Here is a 7,059-nt window from a genome sequence, read left to right on the forward strand (position 1 = left end):
CTTAGTGTTCTGTTAATTCATATCACAGAGTTACATCTGTATTTCGTGGATCTCTTTGCTAGCCTTATTTCTGTGGAATCTGAGAACAGATATTTCAGATCCCTTGGAAAACTATGGGGCCAAAGGACATATCTTCCAATAACAAAGAGAAAGAAGCTTTCTGAGAAACTTCTTTGTGTTCTGTGAAATCAACTCACAGAGTTACAGCTTTCCTCACAAGAAGCCTTTCGCTAAGACAGTTCTTGTGGAATTGGTAAAGTGAAATTTGGAAGCCCATAGAGGGCTATGTTGAAAAAGGAAATATCCTCAGATGAAATCTGGAAAGAAGCTTCCTGAGAAACTGCTTAGTGTTCTGTTAATTCATCTCACAGAGTTACACCTGTATTTCGTGGATCTCTTTGCTAGCCTTATTTCTTTGCAATCTCAGAACAGATATTTCGGATCCCTTTGAAGACCATAGGGCCAAAGGAAATATCCTCCGATAACAAAGAGAAAGAAGCTTTCTGAGAAACTTCTTTGTGTTCTGTGAAATCATCTCATAGTGTTACAGCTTTCCCCTCAAGAATCCTTTCGCTAAGACAGTTCTTCTGGAATTGGCAAAGTGATATTTGGAAGCCCATAGAGGGCTATGATGAAAAAGGAATTATCCTCAGATGAAATCTGGAAAGAAGCTTCCTGAGAAATTGCTTAGTGTTCTGTTAATTCATCTCACAGAATTACAACTGTATTTCGTGGATCTCTTTGCTAGCCTTATTTCTGTGGAATCTGAGAACAGATATTTCGGATCCCTTTGAAGACTATAGGTCCAAAGGAAATATCCTCCGATAACAAAGAGAAACAAGCTTTCTGAGAAACTTCTTTGTGTTTTGTGAAATAATCTCAGAGAGTTACAGCTTTCCCCTCAAGAAGCCTTTCGCTAAGACAGTTCTTGTGGAATTGGCAAAGTGATATTTGGAAGCCCATAGAGGGCTATGGTGAGAAAGGAAATATCCTCAGATGAAATCTGGAAAGAAGCTTCCTGAGAAACTGCTTAGTGTTCTGTTAATTCATATCACAGAGTTACATCTGTATTTCGTGGATCTCTTTGCTAGCCTTATTTCTGTGGAATCTTAGAACAGATATTTCAGATCCCTTGGAAAACTATGGGGCCAAAGGACATATCTTCCAATAACAAAGAGAAAGAAGCTTTCTGAGAAACTTCTTTGTGTTCTGTGAAATCAACTCACAGAGTTACAGCTTTCCTCACAAGAAGCCTTTCGCTAAGACAGTTCTTGTGGAATTGGTAAAGTGAAATTTGGAAGCCCATAGAGGTCTATGGGGTAAAAGGAAATATCCTTAGATGAAATCTGCAAAGAAGCTTCCTGAGAAACTGCTTAGTGTTCTGTTAATTCATCTCACAAAGTTACATCTGTATTTCGTCGATCTCTTTGCTAGCCTTATTTCTGTGGAATCTGAGAACAGGTATTTCGGATCCCTTTGAAGAATATAGGGACAAAGGAAATATGCTCCGATAACAAAGAGAAAGAAGCTTTCTCACAAACTTCTTTGTGTTCTGTGAAATCGTCTCACAGACTTACAGCTTTCCCCTCAAGACGCCTTTCGATAAGACAGTTCTTGTGGAATTGGCAAAGTGATATTTGGAAGCCCATAGAGGGCTATGGTGAAAAAGGAAATATCCTCAGATGAAATCTGGAAAGAAGCTTCCTGAGAAACTGCTTAGTGTTCTGTTAATTCATCTCACAGAGTAACATCTGTATTTCGTGGATCTCTTTGCTAGCCTTATTTCTGTGGAATCTGAGAACAGATATTTCGGATCCCTTTGAAGACTATAGGGCCAAAGGAAATATCCTCCGATAACAAAGAGAAAGAAGCTTTCTGAGAAACTTCTTTGTGTTCCGTGAAATCATTTCACAGACTTACAGCTTTCCCCTCAAGAAGCCTTTCGCTAAGACAGTTCTTGTGGAATTGGCAAAGTGATATTTGGAAGCCCATAGAGGGCTATGGTGAAAAAGGAAATATCCTCAGATGAAATCTGGAAAGAAGCTTCCTGAGAAACTGCTTAGTGTTCTGTTAATTCATCTCACAGAGTTACATGTGAATGTCGTGGATCTCTTTCCTAGCCTTATTTCTGTGGAATCTGAGAATAGATATTTCGGATCCTTTTGAAGACTATAGGGCCAAAGGAAATATCCTCCGATAACAAAGAGAATGAAGCTTTCTGAGAAACTTCTTTGTGTTCTGTGAAATCATCTCACAGAGTTACAGCTTTCCCCTCAAGAAGCCTTTCGCTAAGACAGTTCTTGTGGAATTGGCAAAGTGATATTTGGAAGCACATAGAGGGCTATGGTGAAAAAGGAAATATCCTCAGATGAAATTTGGAAAGAAGCTTCCTGAGAAATTGCTTAGTGTTCTGTTAATTCATCTCACAGAGTTACATCTGAATGTCGTGGATCTCTTTCCTAGCCTTATTTCTGTGGAATCTGAGAACAGATATTTCGGAACCCTTTGAAGACTATAGGGCCAAAGGAAATATCCTTCGATAACAAAGAGAAAGAAGCTTTCTGAGAAAATTCTTTGTATTCTGTGAAATCATCTCACAGAGTTACAGCTTCCCCTCAAAAAGCCTTTCGCTAAGACAGTTCTTGTGGAATTGGCAAAGTGATATTTGGAAGCCCATAGAGGGCTATGGTGACAAAGGAAATATCCTCAGATGAAATCTGGAAAGAAGCTTCCTGAGAAACTGCTTAGTGTTCTGTTAATTCATAACACAGAGTTACATCTGTATTTCGTGGATCTCTTTGCTAGCCTTATTTCTGTGGAATCTGAGAACAGATATTTCAGATCCCTTGGAAAACTATGGGGCCAAAGGACATATCTTCCAATAACAAAGAGAAAGAAGCTTTTTGAGAAACTTCTTTGTGTTCTGTGAAATCAACTCACAGAGTTACAGCTTTCCTCACAAGAAGCCTTTCGCTAAGACAGTTCTTGTGGAATTGGTAAAGTGAAATTTGGAAGCCCATAGAGGGCTATGTTGAAAAAGGAAATATCCTCAGATGAAATCTGGAAAGAAGCTTCCTGAGAAACTGCTTAGTGTTCTGTTAATTCATCTCACAGAGTTACACCTGTATTTCGTGGATCTCTTTGCTAGCCTTATTTCTTTGCAATCTCAGAACAGATATTTCGGATCCCTTTGAAGACCATAGGGCCAAAGGAAATATCCTCCGATAACAAAGAGAAAGAAGCTTTCTGAGAAACTTCTTTGTGTTCTGTGAAATCATCTCATAGTGTTACAGCTTTCCCCTCAAGAATCCTTTCGCTAAGACAGTTCTTCTGGAATTGGCAAAGTGATATTTGGAAGCCCATAGAGGGCTATGATGAAAAAGGAATTATCCTCAGAAGAAATCTGGAAAGAAGCTTCCTGAGAAATTGCTTAGTGTTCTGTTAATTCATCTCACAGAATTACAACTGTATTTCGTGGATCTCTTTGCTAGCCTTATTTCTGTGGAATCTGAGAACAGATATTTCGGATCCCTTTGAAGACTATAGGTCCAAAGGAAATATCCTCCGATAACAAAGAGAAACAAGCTTTCTGAGAAACTTCTTTGTGTTTTGTGAAATAATCTCAGAGAGTTACAGCTTTCCCCTCAAGAAGCCTTTCGCTAAGACAGTTCTTGTGGAATTGGCAAAGTGATATTTGGAAGCCCATAGAGGGCTATGGTGACAAAGGAAATATCCTCAGATGAAATCTGGAAAGAAGCTTCCTGAGAAACTGCTTAGTGTTCTGTTAATTCATATCACAGAGTTACATCTGTATTTCGTGGATCTCTTTGCTAGCCTTATTTCTGTGGAATCTGAGAACAGATATTTCAGATCCCTTGGAAAACTATGGGGCCAAAGGACATATCTTCCAATAACAAAGAGAAAGAAGCTTTCTGAGAAACTTCTTTGTGTTCTGTGAAATCAACTCACAGAGTTACAGCTTTCCTCACAAGAAGCCTTTCGCTAAGACAGTTCTTGTGGAATTGGTAAAGTGAAATTTGGAAGCCCATAGAGGGCTATGGGGTAAAAGGAAATATCCTTAGATGAAATCTGCAAAGAAGCTTCCTGAGAAACTGCTTAGTGTTCTGTTAATTCATCTCACAAAGTTACATCTGTATTTCGTCGATCTCTTTGCTAGCCTTATTTCTGTGGAATCTGAGAACAGGTATTTCAGATCCCTTTGAAGAATATAGGGACAAAGGAAATATGCTCCGATAACAAAGAGAAAGAAGCTTTCTCACAAACTTCTTTGTGTTCTGTGAAATCGTCTCACAGACTTACAGCTTTCCCCTCAAGACGCCTTTCGCTAAGACAGTTCTTGTGGAATTGGCAAAGTGATATTTGGAAGTCCATAGAGGGCTATGGTGAAAAAGGAAATATCCTCAGATGAAATCTGGAAAGAAGCTTCCTGAGAAACTGCTTAGTGTTCTGTTAATTCATCTCACAGAGTAACATCTGTATTTCGTGGATCTCTTTGCTAGCCTTATTTCTGTGGAATCTGAGAATAGATATTTCGGATCCCTTTGAAGACTATAGGGCCAAAGGAAATATCCTCCGATAACAAAGAGAAAGAAGCTTTCTGAAAAACTTCTTTGTGTTCTGTGAAATCATCTCACAGAGTTACAGCTTTCCCCTCAAGAAGCCTTTCGCTAAGACAGTTCTTGTGGAATTGGCAAAGTGATATTTGGGAGCCCATAGAGGGCTACGGTGAAAAAGGAAATATCCTCGGATGAAATCTGGAAAGAAACTTCCTGAGAAACTGCTTAGTGTTCTGTTAATTCATCTCACAGAGTTACATCTGTATTTCGTGGATCTCTTTGCTAGTCTTATTTCTATGGAATCTGAGAACAGATATTTCGGATCCCTTTGAAGACCATAGGGCCAAAGGAAATATCCTCCGATAACAAAGAGAAAGAAGCTTTCTGAGAAACTTCTTTGTGTTCTGTGAAATCATCTAACAGACTTACAGCTTTTCCCTCAAGAAGCCTTTCGATGAGACAGTTCTTGTGGAATTGGCAAAGTGATATTTGGAAGCCCATAGAGGGAATGGTGACAAAGGAAATATCCTCAGATGAAATCTGGAAAGAAGCTTCCTGAGAAACGGCTTAGTGTTCTGTTAATTCATCTCACAGAGTTACATCTGTATTTCGTGGATCTCTTTGCTACCCTTATTTCGGTGGAATCTGAGAACAGATATTTCGGATCCCTTTGAAGACTATAGGGCCAAAGGAAATATTCTCTGATAACAAAGAGAAAGAAGCTTTCTGAGAAACTTCTTTGTGTTCTGTGAAATCATCTCACAGAGTTACAGCTTTCCTCTCAAGAAGCCTTTCGCTAAGACAGTTCTTGTGGAATTGGTAAAGTGATATTTGGAAGCCCATAGAGGGTATGGTGAAAAAGGAAATATCCTCAGATGAAATCTGGAAAGAAGCTTCCTGAGAAAGTGCTTAGTGTTATGTTAATTCATCTCACAGAGTTACAACTGTATTTCGTGGATCTCTTTGCTAGACTTATTTCTGTGGAATCTGAGAACAGATATTTCGGATCCCTTTAAAGACAATAGGGCCAAAGGAAATATCATCCGATAACAAAGAGAAAGAAGCTTTCGAGAAACTTCTTTGTGTTTTGTGAAATCATCTCAGAGAGTTACAGCTTTCCCCTCAGGAAGACTTTCGCTAAGACAGTTCTTGTGGAATTGGCAAAGTGATATTTGGAAGCCCTTAGAGGGCTATGGTGAGAAAGGAAATATCCTCAGATGAAATCTGGAAAGAAGCTTCCTGAGAAACTGCTTAGTGTTCTGTTAATTCATCTCACAGAGTTACATCTGTATTTCTTGGATCTCTTTGCTAGCCTTATTTCTGTGGAATCTGAGAACAGATATTTCGGATCCCTTTGAAGACTAAGGGGCCAAAGGAAATATCTTCCGATAACAAAGAGAAAGATGCTTTCTGAGAAAATTCTTTGTGTTCTGTGATATCATCTCACAGAGTTACAGCTTTCCCCTCAAGAAGCCTTTCGCTAAGACAGTTCTTGTGGAATTGGCAAAGTGATATTTGGAAGCCCATAGAGGGCTATGGTGTAAAAGGAAATATCCTCAGATGAAATCTGGAAAGAAGCTTCCTGAGAAACTGCTTAGTGTTCTGTTAATTCATATCACAGAGTTACATGTGTATTTCGTGGATCTCTTTGCTAGCCTTATTTCTGTGGAATCTGAGAACAGATATTTCAGATCCCTTGGAAAACTATGGGGCCAAAGGAAATATCTTCCAATAACAAAGAGAAAGAAGCTTTCTGAGAAACTTCTTTGTGTTCTGTGAAATCAACTCACAGAGTTACAGCTTTCCTCTCAAGAAGCCTTTCGCTAAGACAGTTCTTGTGGAATTGGTAAAGTGATATTTGGAAGCCCATAGAGGGCTATGGGGTAAAAGGAAATATCCTCAGATGAAATCTGCAAAGAAGCTTCCTGAGAAACTGCTTAGTGTTCTGTTAATTCATCTCACAGTGTTACATCTGTATTTCCTGGATCTCTTTGCTAGCCTTATTTCTGTGGAATCTGAGAACAGGTATTTCGGATCCCTTTGAAGAATATAGGGACAAAGGAAATATGCTCCGATAACAAAGAGAAAGAAGCTTTCTCACAAACTTCTTTGTGTTCTGTGAAATCGTCTCACAGAGTTACAGCTTTCCCCTCAAGAAGCCTTTCGCTAAGACAGTTCTTCTGGAATTGGCAAAGTGATATTTGGAAGCCCATAGAGGGCCATGGTGAAAAAGGAAATATCCTCAGATGAAATCTGCAAAGAAGCTTCCTGAGAAACTGCTTAGTGTTCTGTTAATTCATCTCACAGAGTTACATCTGTATTTCGTGGATCTCTTTGCTGGCTTTATTTCTGTGGAATCTGAGAACAGATTTTTCGGATCCCTTTGAAGACCTTGGGGCCAAAGGAAATATCCTCCGATAACAAAGAGAAAGAAGCTTTCAGAGAAACTTCTTTGTGTTTTTTGAAATCATCTCAGAGAGTT

Source organism: Macaca nemestrina, chromosome 14 (assembly GCF_043159975.1).
Source record: "Macaca nemestrina isolate mMacNem1 chromosome 14, mMacNem.hap1, whole genome shotgun sequence".
NCBI lineage: Eukaryota > Metazoa > Chordata > Mammalia > Primates > Cercopithecidae > Macaca > Macaca nemestrina.